Source organism: Lactuca serriola, chromosome 9 (assembly GCF_051521515.1).
Source record: "Lactuca serriola cultivar US96UC23 chromosome 9, Lser_US96UC23_V15, whole genome shotgun sequence".
In the NCBI taxonomy this organism is placed as follows: domain Eukaryota; kingdom Viridiplantae; phylum Streptophyta; class Magnoliopsida; order Asterales; family Asteraceae; genus Lactuca; species Lactuca serriola.
In genome coordinates, this window is record NC_136416.1 from 25596090 (window position 1) to 25612314 (window position 16225).

General features: G+C 30.4%; 1 long non-coding RNA gene across 1 annotated transcript; it reads left to right on the forward strand.

Annotated features, from left to right (window-relative positions):
• Positions 1-5734: 5734 nt before the first annotated feature.
• Positions 5735-8068, forward strand: LOC145076768 (uncharacterized). Its single transcript, XR_013692796.1, has 4 exons — positions 5735-5971; positions 6113-6181; positions 7216-7258; positions 7487-8068. It is a non-coding gene; the product is annotated as an uncharacterized LOC145076768 (long non-coding RNA).
• The last annotated feature ends 8157 nt before the right edge of the window (positions 8069-16225 follow it).

The window sequence follows — 16225 nt, forward strand, 5'->3', positions numbered from 1 at the left end:
ACTTTAAGTATAGCTTTTGTTTAAGTTCAATATCATTATCATGAACTTATAAACAATAAATATATTATAAAATATAATATACGAAGTGTTATTATAATATCTTTTAACTACTCGCGGTACGGGGAATCTGGTTTGAAGGGTCGTATAGGGTTGTTAGATTTCAGAAGTGTTATAATGCCAAAATGGTCCTGCCCTCCGGTATTTCATGTCTGCCCCTGTCTGTACATAGTGGTTGAAAAGTATTTTTTAACAGTTATAAAACAATATCACTCGTAAATAGTCACAATAAATATTAGACTAAAATCTAGTGATAATAATACTAGGTTTTGTCGAAGGAAAAGACGATTGTTAGAGGCGAGGCGTTGTCCAAGTTTCGAGTCATCGCTTTAACAAGTGAGTGCATAATTACTTTCATCTTATACATAGATATGAAGTATATAATATAAATTACGTGCTATGTGTGCATATTATCTGTGTTCTTGATATCTATGTTGGATGAACAAAATATACATGTTTTATTTGATTTAAACTGGATATGTATTTTATACCTATAATTATGATGTGTAAAAAATGGGTAGATGAAAGATGATATAGATGATGAGAGGAGAAAGATGATATAGATGATGGGAGGTTAAAGATGATGAAAATCCTTGACCTTAATGATGAGAAGCCTTTACCCAAGCGATGGTCCGATCATCTAGCAGAGTATAGATGCCAACCACGGACTATTCTAGACAGTCCAGTGGAGCACTAGCAGGCTCGCAATCTCTAGGTGTTGTGAACGATATGTTCATCATATATACTCTAAAAACCTATTGACATGTATTATGGGTGGACTCCCTAAAATAATATTGTCAATAAAAGAGATAAACCCTGGCAACTATATATGGACTTAGAGCCTAACAAATAACATCGACAACTATGAACTTAGTGCTTATTAGACAAACATCGGCAATGATGGACTTCGTGCCTATTCTTTAGGACAATCCTTAGGAATGAATGAGTGAATGATAAATGATTCTTAGGGTATACCCTTAAAAAATAAAGAAGACAATGGGGATGGGTAAATTGGGTTAATTGTTTAATGATGAAACATAATAACTTTATTATTGTGGGATGTCACAAGGTAAATTTGGGATGTCACAAGGTAAAATAAAAAAAGAAGAGAAATTGACTTGTCAGAGTAATTACCTTTCCGTTTTGTTCACATTTAGGTAACTCTTTATGTATTTATTTATTAATTGTAAATATCTAGGTAACAAACTTGTTGGAAGTGTTCATATATTACCATTATGACCTGTTGTAACTCACTATAGCCGATCTTAATGGTCATATGTGAACACTTCCAACAAGTTTGTTATATAAAAAAAAGTTATCCGAATGTGGACAAATTGGAAATGTAATTACCTTGATAAGTCAATTTCTCTTGATTATTTGACGGTTGACTATAAGATATTTTGGTTAAACATTTCATCTCTTTATATATTTTTCTTGATATGTTGCTGACCCAGTCCGCTCAGACTTATTTAGCTGACTCAGTCAGCTCAATACGATTGATACCTTCATATGATGCATCTTACTTGGTCATGAATGTCTGACTGGGTCATCAAACAAAAACTTGCTGACTGAAACAAAAAATGTTCGTTCCCTTATTTGTCATTCTCCTGCATTCCTTCTCCTTGCGCACCCCGACATTTACAAAGGCAAACTGAGATCAACACTACTAGGGGCGGCTCAACCGGTTTTGGGGCTCTAAGCGAACCAAAAATTTGGGGCCCTTTGACCTTTACTATCCAAGCCTGATTCCACAATCCAACTTGACATAGTGAATATTTAAAAAAAATTAAGTCTTATTAACCCTAATAGATAATCTAATAATTAGATATTCAGATAATGGAAGGTCCAGAAGGAAAATCGATATACATATAATAATATCAAACTATGTAGTTGCTATAATTTAGAAATCACAATCTAAACATGTAGATACTCAAAAACCATTTGCTAAAAGAATTTCAAAGGAGACAACCTATTGATAATTCCTAACCCTTTTTTTTTTTTTTACAAATCTAGTTTCACATGTAATCTATGTGGCTTCATTAGTAAAGTTTTTAAATACCTATCAAAACATGTAGATTTAGTGATGCAACAAACCTAATGCAATTTCAGAAGTTGATATTAACTTAGTATTAAAATATTTATTCAATAATTTGTGCAAATCACTAATGTGATGACTCCAAGGTTTATATAATAATCATATATTCTAATAATGGAAGGTCCAGAAGGAAAGTTGATATCCATATAACATATCAAACATAAGTCAACATGGAGTTATTAGTTATGGAGAATCAGAGGAAGAAGTCAAGAACAACATACCGTTTTAGCCTTTCAAGATGCAGGAATCAACCCGTGACACTTCACAGCCTTTCAGTTTTAACTTTTGATTTTTGAACAAAAAAGACTCGATTAGATTCAGGAAGAACAAAATCGAGAATCAACTAGGTAAAACCGAAAGAAGAAAGGAGAACATGTTAGTAATGGTTTTTGTGGTTCTAATGAGAATGAAGAATCATAGAACAGAGAATGAAAAGGAATCATGGAACTCATGAAGATCGGAAGAAGAACAGTCACAAGTCTCTTGGCCGATGAAATTTGTGGCGTACGCAAATGGAGAATCGATATTCCCTAACCGAGATATGGGTTAAGTGGGGCCCCTTAATATTGGGGGCCCTAAGTCATTGCTTTTTTTTTTTTTTGAATGTAAGGCCAGCCCTGAGCACTACTCTTTCCTCCTTCTCAAGTCAATTTCAAGTTTTCGTGCCGAGTGGATCAAAATGGATAATATTGTGATATAGTCAATTAGGGGAGTTTATATATTAGCATTAAAAAAAGATTAGATGTAATGTCTCGGATAAAAAAGCTTTAATTATATAAAATTTAATTCACAAGTTTTGCTTTTTGTTTCTTTTATTTAAGTTTATTAAAATGATATCACATTAATAATTTTTAGATTTAAACTCGACAAATCCAACTTCTTAATGTTAAAGTTATACTCCCTCCGTCCCAATATTATTGTCCACAGACAAAAAACACACAAATTAAGAAAAACATTAATTATCACTAACTTTATATAATAAAATGACAGTTTTGTCCTTACTTTGCATTTAATGTTCCATTAAATGCTTAGTTGGTTAAGTAATAAGAGGGGGTATTTTAGTAAAAATGTTATTTATATTTAGAAATAGATTATTATTTTGGGACAAACCAAAAAAGAAAGACGGACTATAATTTTAGGACGAAGAGAGTATGTTTTTTTTATTTTTGAAAATTTTATATTATATAATGAAGGTCAGGGCCACATACCCCCATGATACGATGTTTTTTTTTAATGGCCTTGAAAAATAGGCTATTTTTCAAATACATCATACCCTCAACGTTTTGGCCTAGGGTGAGCTCTGACAATATAATGAATTTTTCCTAAATATTATCTAAAGTTAAAATTGAAGAATGAATTAAACTTTAGATAAAAATGATAAATTTGTCGATAGAATATCAAATTAACTAAATGATAAATTTGTCGATAGAATATCAAATTAACTTTGTATGTTTCATTTTCAGTATTATTGTTTTAACTTACTAGGTTATAATTCGTTTAGTACACGGTAGACAATATAAAATAACATAATGTGTAATATTTCCAAAATTTATACTTAAAATGGATATGGACACCAATATAGCTCTATTTACAGAAAATACTTGAGTCCAAGAAATACCACGTATTTTATTTTTTATTTTGTTATATATAATATCAAAATGTAACTTAGATGTATAAGATATAGAAAATAGATACCAAAAGAGATAACTCTCAAAATACTTGCCATGGTTTTCCACATTTGAATACTTTCATGAGTCAACTTTCGAAATCTTTTTTTTTTCAATCTACATACCTATATGCAATTGGTAATGGGTAAAGAAACATTTATTTCATACATTATAAGAAGTGTGGAGAAGAAATCAACATAAAAAGATTTAAAAGTATGAAAAAGGAAGAACGCAAGTCATACATATAATGTGTAATTATAGCAATATGACATTATTTTCTTGATATTACAGTTCGCAGTCTGTTATGTTAAAAAACCAATGGGCGGAAAAAAAATATTATATGTTCATTAAGATGATAAAAGCAAAAAGCAAAAGTATTTCAAATAAAGACAAAATCATGAGACCAGCTGAGCCTAAATCAAGAGGATTGGACCCAAATACTTGATCAAATAGTCGATAGAATTAATTAGGTATACATGAAAGATAAGAGGCGATTCTCCTACATATAGACACAGATAGCCATAAAGAATAATAGAATATACACATAAGGACCAGGAGGGATCTTAAGGGTATGTTTGGGTTAGTTTTTTTAGCACAAAAGTGATTTTTAAGAAAAATGCTTATTAGCTTATGGTTTTAAGAAAAGCTGATTTTAAAAAGTGTTTGGATAAGAAAAGTTGCTTTTTAGGAGTAAAATGACTTAGAAAGTTAGGATTTTCCAACTTTTTGAAAGCTTTCCTTTTTTCTATCCAAAAAACTGTTTTAAAAAACGTTTTTTAATTACACGAACATTTTTTTAGCTTATTAGCTTTTTGAAAAACTAAAAAACTAATAAACTATTTAAAAAAGTTATCCCAAAAACCAATATGAGGATTTAATTTATCTTTGAATTTGAAATTTGAAATTTGAAATTTAAAAACATAAATCATAAATTATGAAATTGATAGAGGGGGCATGGGACGGGAGGGAGGAGGATTATACATAGAAGAGAAGCGTTTGGAGGCATATTCAATGGTGAAGGTTCAGCCGCTGGAAGAAGATGTAGAAATGATGGTGGAGGCATTGGAAGACGCTGGTAGCGACCATGACGGCTAGGATATGTTGAGAGAGAACGATGGATTACTTTAATTGGGAGAGAAAGAGACTTGAGTTTTTGATAGGATCTTTGCAAATAAAACGGAATTTCGATTGATAGGATCTTTGCAAATAAAATGGGATTTCGAGAGAATATAAATGGAATTCTAAGACCATCTCCAACCCACCCCCATTTTCTCCCTCAAAATAGGGTAAATAATATTTCATCTCCAACCATACTCCATTTTTAACCCCATTTTTAACCCCAAAAAATATTCCAAGTATATTCTATTATTCCAACTTAGATAGATTGTCAAACACACCCGTCTACTAATTTAGTTTTAACAAATATATAATCTATATTTTTTCATTACATTAATATTAAATAAACAATATTATATTTATAATACACTTATAAATAAATATTATACATGCATTTATAAAAATATTACACATACATATTTTTAACTAAGCTTTTGTAAATACGTTATCGTGTTTCATAATTTTAATATGTATTTCATTTTTTATATGAATTCGACAAATAAAAATAAAATTTATATTTATGATTAATTAATATAATTTATTATATTTCATAATATTATAAATATTAAATATTATATTTAAACTAAATCTAATAAATAAAATAAACTAGAAATGTATAAATATATAAAATTAAGGACTAAACCTGACAACTGAAACTTCACCCCATATTTAGAGATATGAATAGTATCACCTTATATATGGGGAGATAATATTTATATCTTCAAATATGAAGGTTATATATGGGGAGATAATATTTATATCTTCAAATATGAAGGAAGAAATGGGATAGGGTTGAAGAAGAATAAAATAGAAAATGAGGAAAAAATTGGCGTTTAGGATGGGTTTGGAGATGCTCTAAAAAGTTTGCCTATTTTTTGGGATAGAAACAGGACGAAGGAAACGAATGCTGATTTTGTGGGATACGGTGCATTACAACTTACAAGGAAGAGTTAAAATCGGCGGGAAAGCAAAACCATGAGTTTCTCAGAATTGACACGTGACATAGAATAGGTGTTTGAAGAGTGTCATGCGGAATGTAAAGATTCTACTTATCTTTTTTTCTTTCTGTTTTATGAAATAATTTGTTTAGAATCAAGAAAGATTTATATCAACTCACAAGGGCATAAGTTTAGGGTTTGATGTTACGCGTATAAAAATTGATCCATCTCCACCTTAGGGTTGCAGCACAGCGTAGAGGCGGAGGAGAAGCCGGCAAATTAGGGGACGATTGCTTCACGTAATAACGGTAATCGTGAAAACCCAATCTTCCGAGCCTACTAATATCATTACTGTGTGATTTCTGATACTGATCCCGATCCCGATTCGAGGACAATGGTTTTGTTTAGTTATTTTCCAGGGTTTGTTTTCTGTGTTTCTTTTTCTTTCTGATATCAGTTTCAATGGTTCATCGACTCTGAAGTCTATTTATTTTGCATCAAATATAGGCGTAAAAATGTTTCAAATTGATCGAAAAATTAGTTTTTTTTTTCCTTCACTGCTGATAATCGGTAATTGGAGAGAGCTGTTGACTATTGTAGAACGTGCCTTTACAAAGTTGTTTCATTTTCATTTTCATCTTAGTTTGGTTTGAAGGGAGACAAGAAAACTCGAATATTAATGTAAAATTTCTGTATGTGTTGATTTCACCATGGTTTTATATGCTTGTTTCATGTATATGCCAGAGTAATTGGATAGAATCTATTAATAAATAATCTCTTTGGTAACATATTTATGGTATTCGTTAACTTTCTTGATTGGTTTTATTAAGCTCATTTTGTACCTTTGGCTTTTGTGCTTGTTTGCTGCTATTATGGATTTTGTTTATTTATAAACTTTATTTCAGTTTTGTTATAAAAGATAAATAAATCATCTAGGTGTTTATTATTATTATTATTATCATTTCCAACGCAGGAGAGGCATCTCTGAACAACCAATGATAAACCTTTAACATTTGATAATCACAGATGGCATCCACAACAACTTAAGTATAAGTACATCAGATTTATGCACATGTATACACACATAGCATGAGCATATGTAATCTGCATCAATAAAGCTTAAATCAATTTACAATGATTGGACAAGTTTATCTGGGATTTGGTGAATTATTTATGCATATGCGTATCACAAGGCAATTGTATTGATTTTGGGCTTTGGTTTTTGTTCTCTTATTATGCGAATCACGGAAAAAAATAACCCATTTGCAGAAATGATGATTTGATGCACATTGATTTTTACTGGGAATTGTTTGTTATACTGAATTTAAATTTTTTGATGCAGGGAAGGTGACACAAGACATGGATCTAGGATGCTGTGAATCAAGGTTACTAGATATTTTAATTATTTTTGAATGACAATATTTTAAAAATATGGACATTAGAGAATAATAATAAGTTTGACGAAAAGTTTCACAAAGCTGTACATTCTCTAAAGTTTCCATTAATTTGGATTTAATCGGTTTCCTATTTGTTATCAACTATCTTTTTATTTTGAACTTGATCTTTTTATTCTCCTATAAGTAAGTAGTAGTACATTTGTTTATATTTTTCAGTGTTGATAGCTTTTCTTTGGATTTGTTGGCCAAGGATATAAATAAATGTGTGAGGTGTATTGGGCCCATGGCAAACAAGTTTGAAGATCTGGGCAAACGTATACAACTTATGGAGAAGAAGTTAAAAAAATATCAACAATATCAAGAGTATAAGTTTGAGTTTCCTAAAGAGGAGAAGCCATCTTCTAACAACCCAAAGGTACATATACCAGCTTTCCCTGAGAAGTTTGATCGTGCTGTCTTTTGCAAATGGGTAAAGGATGTAGAATTGTATTTTGAGTCTGGTTGTGTCTTGGAGCATGAAAAAGTAAAACATGTAGTCTGCACATTGCCACGCGATGGAGAGACTTTTAAATGGTGGCAAGGTATCGAAGAGCTAAGCAAGACAGTCGATAAAATACATGTCATTAAGTGGAACGAGATGAAGAGGTTGGTTGTGTATAAGTTCCTTTGTCCAAAGATTGTTTGATAGCTAACAAAACATGCTATATGTTTCTTTGTGATGGATTTGGAATTTAATGGAATTGCATGTATTTGGAATGTAAGGAAAATTAAATTCCCTTTCGGTTGTTTGCTTGAAAATATTTTGATTCAGCAACTCTTTATATATACTAGGAACATTTTAAGGGCCATGCATTCTTAGCATGACCCATCAAGTCTACTTTAGATAGTGTGAAAGGGAAAATGACTTACTAAGATAATTAACTTGTCGGTTTGTTCACGTCTGGGTATTTTTTACACATCTAGGTAATAAATTTTTTAGAAGTGTTCACATATGACCATTATAATTTGTAGCATGTTATAACATGTTATAATGGTCATATGTGAACACTTTGATCAAGTTCGTTACCTAAATGTGTAAAAAAAAGGAATTACCCAAATATGAAAAAAACAAAAAGATAATTGATAAATCACTTTTTTTTTTAATTTTACCTTTTAATTTTGATTTGGTATAAAATTTAACATAAATGGTAAATTTTTTTAAAATCACACCATTTTGGTAAATATCTATTCAAAATACACTACTTTGAGTTTATTTTGGTAAATATCGGTTTAGACGAGAATTAATCGATGCCTAGGCGGATAGCCTTAATTGTAATAGAATTTAGTTTAAAATAAATAAATATTACCTATATCCTAACGGTATAAGTAAATAACCATAAAACTTTGATATATTAAATCGTTAAACTATTCGTATTTCATAATTTTTAGACTAACGGAGGTTCTTTTCTTAATTTTATTCATCACTCATCATAATTTAGTCACCAATTATCAAAAATTAGGTTATGCATGATAGCATGAGTTTAGCACTTTATGCTAGCTCAGTTCCTGTAAGCAGAAAGAGTTGATTGAGATTGTTACCCTTGTCTGAATGTTGCTTGCTTCGTGCTATGCGGAACTCTGGTTAGTAGGAGTTAGCCATTAGGCGAATGCATCACGTCACATGTGTGCAGGGTTGAATAATCTTAGAGTGTCGGGTTTGATCCTACTGCACAGCTCTTGTTTGAGTCCAACCGTTGTAGGGACGAGTCGGGTAATCGAAGGATTATCTAATCCTCGTCACATGTGATGGTATTCGGGTAATGGCTAATTGGCATTACAAGGAGGCCTGCAGCAGTTGAGGACTGGATATAGTAGAATCAGAAATTTTCCTAGGGCAAGCCTAGGATGAGTATAGCAGTGAGCAGCAGTAGTGAAAGGGATCTGGTGGAATCAAGGCATTCCTTGAAGAAGGTACGGATAGATGTGGAAGGTAGTATGGGCCCGTGCTACTGAAAGCAGAGGATCCGTACCCGAACCAAGGAAGACCAAGATAAGGCCAAGGAACTTGTAAGTAGCAGTGATCCCTCAGGAAGTATCAATATCACTAATGATTGTACTATGTATTGCAGAATGGTGGTACTTCGATCGAGGCCGGTAGATGGCGGTTCAGGAGAGGGGTCAGGTTCGGGATCAGGTTCCGAGCCGGTTGATGAGGGACTACGCGAGTTCATCGCGTCAGAGATCACTAGAGGCATCCTTGAGCCGGTTGATGAGGGACTACGCGAGTTAATTGTAATAGAATTTAGTTTAAAATAAATAAATATTACCTATATCCTAACGATATAAGTAAATAACCATAAAACTTTGATATATTAAATCATTAAACTATTCGTATTTCATAATTTTTAGACTAACGGAGGTTCTTTTCTTAATTTTATTCATCAATCATCATAATTTAGTCACCAATTATCAAAAATTTGATTAATCGTGCATTTTTTTTGAAATTTTTGACTGTTTGACTTTTTGACTGGGTTAGAACGTCTAGACCGTCAAGGATCGCCCATGACCGACTCCAACTAGCTTCAATTGTTGACAGTAAGAGGCCGCCTAGCGCCTAAGCACCGCCATGTCGTGACCAAAAACGACTCCTAACATGTCATGACCAATTTAAAAGGAAATTAAGCAATTTAACCACTTTTAATATGTATTTGAAAAAAAATAACCTTTTTTTTTGGAAAAATAACCACTTTGTCCGGAATAAGGGATTCCAGACTAAGAAAAAATGTTTTTTTTTTACTAATTCCAGAACCGGATTCCGGACTAAAATTCCAGAATATGAACAGTATATTTGGAATGACATTCTGGAGTACTATTCATATTTTGGACTAGAATTTCGGATTTCGAAAAAAAAACACTCTGAAATTTCAAGAAAAGCTCGAAATCCGAAGAACAATTTCGGAATTTCAAGAAAAAAAATCAATTTTTTTTCTTAATTTAACAAAAAAATAACCAAACATAATAATATGAACTGTATACAATATGAATGCATAAATTTAGACATTTTATTGAAAAACAATAACATTAAACATTACGAAATGTAGCATTCGGAATAAAAAAACAAAATAATTTCTTTGAAAATAATTTTAGAAAACTGAAAAAGATGAACAGTACTCCAGAATACGAACCAGAATTAGACATTTCGAACAGAATGGTTATTTTTCAAAAATTGAAAAAAAATATGTTATTTTCTTTAAAAAAAAACCATTTATGATGGTTAGTTACTCAATTTCCCAAATTTAAATGCCAATAAATGGTCATAAATATTGTTTCAAGAAAATTTAACTGAATCTATTAGACCTCCTCATTAATGTGATGCAATTTGTCAATATATTTATTCATTATTATAAATTATAAATTTTATATTATTGTTTTCATTAATTCACAAATAAAAAATGTCTAATATATATTAAAAATTAAGTTTACATATTTATTTGAATCAAAGATTATAATTTCACATAACTAATAAAAATATCTCTTAAATTAATAATTTATTAAAAATAACTGATTAATAATTTTGAATTTTTACTATAAAAGTTTAATTAATTTATAATCGTGGTTCCCACGGGTTATAAACTAGTCTATTAATATTGCCAACATTATGATCGGCTACCTAAATAAATACGGAAATTGATTTATCAGGGTAATTATATTTTTTTTGTTCATATTTTGATAACTTTTTTTATACAACTAGGTAACAAACTTATTGAAAGTGTTCACATATGACCATTATGATAAGATGTAACATTCTATAGTCGGTAATAATGGTTATATATGAATACTTCCAACAAGTTCGTTACCTAAATGTGTACAAAAAAATAGTTACCCAGATGTGAACAAACTGAAAAATTAATTACCTTAATAAGTCATTTTTCCATTGTGAAAAGCTGACTTCAATGCCAAAAATAGAATCTATTCACGACAAAGGGTTTGATTTTCTACATATAATGGTTTGTTTTAGAAGCATTTAGTTGTACTCATTTAGAAAAAAGTTAAACAAAAAACCAACTGAGTACACAAAGTAAAGAGATGATAAATAAATTAAAGTAAAAAAGATCATAGACCAAAGAGCCTTTGGCCTAGCAGTAAGGTACATGAGAGATTCTGAGTTCAAATCTCTTAGAAGACATAAGTAATATTTAAGAGTATGTTAGTTAGTTTGTTGTTTCAAAAAAAAAAAAAACAATATCATAGTAGAAAAGGAAGTTGGGACGGACCTTGTAGGAGAAGACAACTACAACTGATTAGTAATTTGTCTCTAGTGACTTCTAGAGTTTTTGTTATTATATATCCGCCGTTAAAAAAAACTACAACTAATTCCAAATTCATGAGTATCCAATATTAACTAGTGTTATACCGGACGGGTTGACCGCTATAAAAAAAAATAGTATTTGTTTTACTTTCTTTAATAACATCATACTTTCATTTCTTCTTATATAAGCTTTATACTATGACAAAGCCAACCAATTATAATTATACCATTCATATAAAGTTTATTTATTATTTTGGAGATAATACATTAACATAAATAAACATCATTACTGAACTAAAGCCGTAGGCCAAAACAAACATGATTTTTAATTGTTTAATTATTTCTTAATGTTAATTGCAAAAAGAGCAACACATTTTTATTAATTTTTAGGGTAATTGCAAAATTTGAAAGTACATTTGGCAATTTGTGCAACATCGAGAAAATAAATTTTTAATGAATGCCATGATTAACTGGAGGGTTAAATGCAATAAAAACTAAGATACTTCACTTAATATGTTTATAATAATATCTTGTGTTCATTTATTCTTGCAGTAGGCCCTGGTTTGAGTAACTGTAAGAAATAAAGATAGATTTTTTTCCCTTTTTGTGAAAAAAATTAGATGGCATCAACAAAACAAAGAAATTACATTGCTATTTTAGAAACGAAAAAACAAATAAATTGTACATTGATATTTCTGTGTGGTAAAAAATTAGCAAAAAAAAGTAAAATGCTATTACTGAATGGTAGATCACTCAACTTAAAAGCTGGTGTCTAAATGGGTTGCTGACTCAGCTTGACAGTCGGACCTACCAACAGGATGAGAGAGAGAATCATGTGGATCAATCAGGCTCAATGCAACGGGCTCACCCCATTTGCTGGGAGTCGCCTCAATTCCAATTTCCTTTTCTAATTGCGGATAAAACGTATTGTAAATGTATGGTGCCACCTATACCAGAAAAATAGCAATTTACTTATATACTCATAGTAGAATATAAGCTGCTATTATTAGTAAAAAAAATAAATTACATTGCCTATACCTGTAGTTTATGGTTGTCAACAACAATAAGTGGTTGTTGGTTTACTCCCAAAAAGAATACACATTCGCGACAATTAGCGATACAGAGAGCCTCATCACCCTCGCCGGAGAAGAAGGGGGGAAATTGCAGGTTAATCGTCCGTTGTAAAACGTAGGGAGAAGAAGGAGGAGGGTCATCAAAACCGATTGCTGGAACTGCAGAAAATTGTAAATCATGAGTTTAAACGGATGAGATTGAATCTTACAGGAGTTTCAAGGGCTGCGATTTGGACGACGGTTTTCCACTAACCGCGGTCCATAGTATTAATAATTAGAGGAATAACTTTATGGTTCTTATAGAGTAATATTTGAATACACAAATTATCTACCATTTACATGGAAATATATCAATCATCTCAATTCATTTTTCAATGGTAATATATAACTTTATGATCTTACGATAATCTCATTTTCAGTTACTTAACCATAATTTTAGATTTTCGGTATTCAAAATTTAAATTAAAAACAGAGTTTCCTAATTTATAGGGGATATAAAAACAAAAGTTATAAATATGGAAATCCAATATTAATATCAATTATTAGATTATGTATTATGTCATTTACGTTTTTAGTTTCTTTTTGTGGGAACGCATTTCAGCAATAAGGAAATCGAATATGAATATCAACTATTAGAATATTAGATTCTATAATTATGTAATTTAGGTTTTTAATTTTTTAATTTTTATTATTATTTTTTTTTGGAATGCATTTCAGCGTGCACATCATTAGAATGAATGAGAAAAAATTTATATTTTAGAAAAGTGTATATATATATATATATATATATATATATATATATATATAGAGAGAGAGAGAGAGAGAGAGAGCGATGATCATTTGAGAACTCATAGATTCATGAGAACGCGAGAACCAAACGAGAGCCGTTAGATCAAAAAAATAGATGGTTAAAATGTTTTGTGGTATTTTTGTAAATATTTGAAAAATTAAACGCGGGGTATGTTACATAAATTAATCGAAGGGCATTTTTGTACTAAAATCAGATCATCACCCCCAAATCAATCGATGGCTTCTTTCTCTTCCAAAGCCCTCGCTCGTCTCATCTTCCCTCTCATCCTCGATCGTTCTCCAATCCAGAACCAGCGTCCAAAATCCCTGGTCTCCTCCCGTCAATTGTCTCCCGTATTCATTGAATCGAGGAAGGTGAATGTCAAAGATCTTTCTCTCTCTCTCTCTAAAACCAACATCGCAACTCCATATTATCAGAGATCTCTTCTTTTTTCCCTCTGTAATTCCTTCTAATCACGACTAAATTTCGGCGGTGTTGGCGAACAAGACGATGCTTCCGAGACAGTCATGTGTTCAGAGATTTATAATTTGAGGACAAAATGGTCCAATCTATTGCCTGTATTCCCAGTCCTAGTTTTTATAGCTAATATCAATTTCGTCATCTCGATTTGATTAAGAATTCGGATCTCCTGAATTCTTCAACGAAATCATTCTACAGGTTTACGGAATCATGTCGTCGTAAAAAATGGTCAAATATGTTGCCTGCGTGGTTCTTTGATTTTACAAGGGAGGAGTCGACTGTTGAAGCTGGAATGTGGTTTGAGACCGTTGAAAGCTAACCGCCTTTGCATAAGTTGTTTAAATATGTATACATCTATTTTATGCTTTTGCTCCGTTTTTTGTGCCTCATTGTTAGTAGTAATTATAGGTTTTTAGGTGATTTTTACACCGATATATCATAATCATTCATGGAGATGTTCAATGGTTTTTTATAAGTATCATTTGCTGAAGATTCTCATTGTTTATGATATCGATCGTTTTGTTACACCAGTAAACCGGGGGAATAGTGTCGCACCTAATCTGAGCTGAATTTATTGAAATTTTTTGTAGTTAAATGTATTAGCTCTCTGATGTTTGACTTTTGAGGTTACTCATAGATTATTTAGGTCCAAAATTGATTAGTTTAGAGGAAAATATTGATAGTTACATGTAACTTTATGATATTCCTACTCTCGGAAACTAGTTTTAGGTTAAATTTGGTAGATCATTTAGGTTAATTTCAAATGTGAAAGTCTAAGGTTTGACCTAAAAAGTCTCAACATATCCATTCTTCTGCAATGACGTTTGAAAAGTAATTTAAGAGGGATACACCTTCTGGTTTCGTAATCTGATCTTGGAAATTTGTGTAGTGTTTGCTAGTTTGGTGTAGACTAAATCGTTGTCTCATGCATTGGTCAAGCTGAAGAATTTAGCTAGTAATGCATTTTTCTATTTATTTGATTATTCTATAACCTTAAACCCTAAGGTAGTGTTTGGAATGAGCATTCCTTGAGCTGAAGGATTAGAAATCACATATGAATTACATGTGATTCACATGTAAATCACATATGAATTACATATGAATTACATGTGATTCACATGTAAATCACATATGAATTACATGCGATTCACATGTAAATCACATATGAATTACATGTGATTCATATGTAAATCACATATGAATTACATGTGATTCACATATAAATCACATGCGATTCGCATGTACATCATATGTGATTCACATGTGAATCACATTTGATTCACATATAAAATCACATGTGATGTACATATGATGTCATATGTAAATGTGATTCATATGTGAATTGCATGTGATTCATATGTTAATCACATGAAAATCACATATGTATTTTTATGAGTGCTTTCGCATCAATAATTTTTTTTAATTTTCTTGTAAATTTGGAAGAAATTGTGGTGAATATTGAAGAGGCGAAAAATGATAAATTGAAGAAAATAAGAAAATATTGACACGATTACATGAAAACGCTTTGAAATTAATAGCATTTTTTATTTTTTATATTTTATTTTGTATAGAATAAAATACTTGTATTATTATGTTTATAAATTAATTAATAAATATGAGATTTGTTGTGGTTTACTTACGAATATTATAGTATAAGAAATGTATATATGAAAAAAATATGCACATATGCACCTAAAATTTACTTTTTTCTAAATGCTGTTTTTTTTTTAAAAAAAAATTGTAGTTTTTTTATTTTTTAAATATAGTTTTTCTGTAATTTTCTTTATAAAAAACTTACAGTTTTTTTTATTATTTTAAAATGCAGTTTTTTTTTTTTTGAAAAATTGTTGCTCTTTAAAAAAAATTGCAGTTTTTTTTAAAAAAAATATTTTTTCATTTTTTTTTCAAAAATTCATGTTTTCTATAAAAAAACTAAAAATTTTGCATTTATAAAAAAAACAAAAAAAATACTATTTTAAAAAAAATATGAAAATTTGATTTATGATGTAAATTTTTAGACATTTATATTAATATGTTAAATAACACAAAAAAACTAAACATTAAATGAGGTTGATAAGATGACGATAATGTCCTTAATGAATTACTTTTGATCCAACGCTCCACTTTTAGTTCTCGTGTTCTCGAGAAACTATGAGTTCTCAACTGATCTCAACTATATATATATATATATATATATATATATATATATATATATATATATATATATATATATATATATATATATATATATTTATGAGAAAAATAATATGTGGCTGTCATATATGGAATATTAGGTATAAAACCATCAAAATTGACTTCATTTT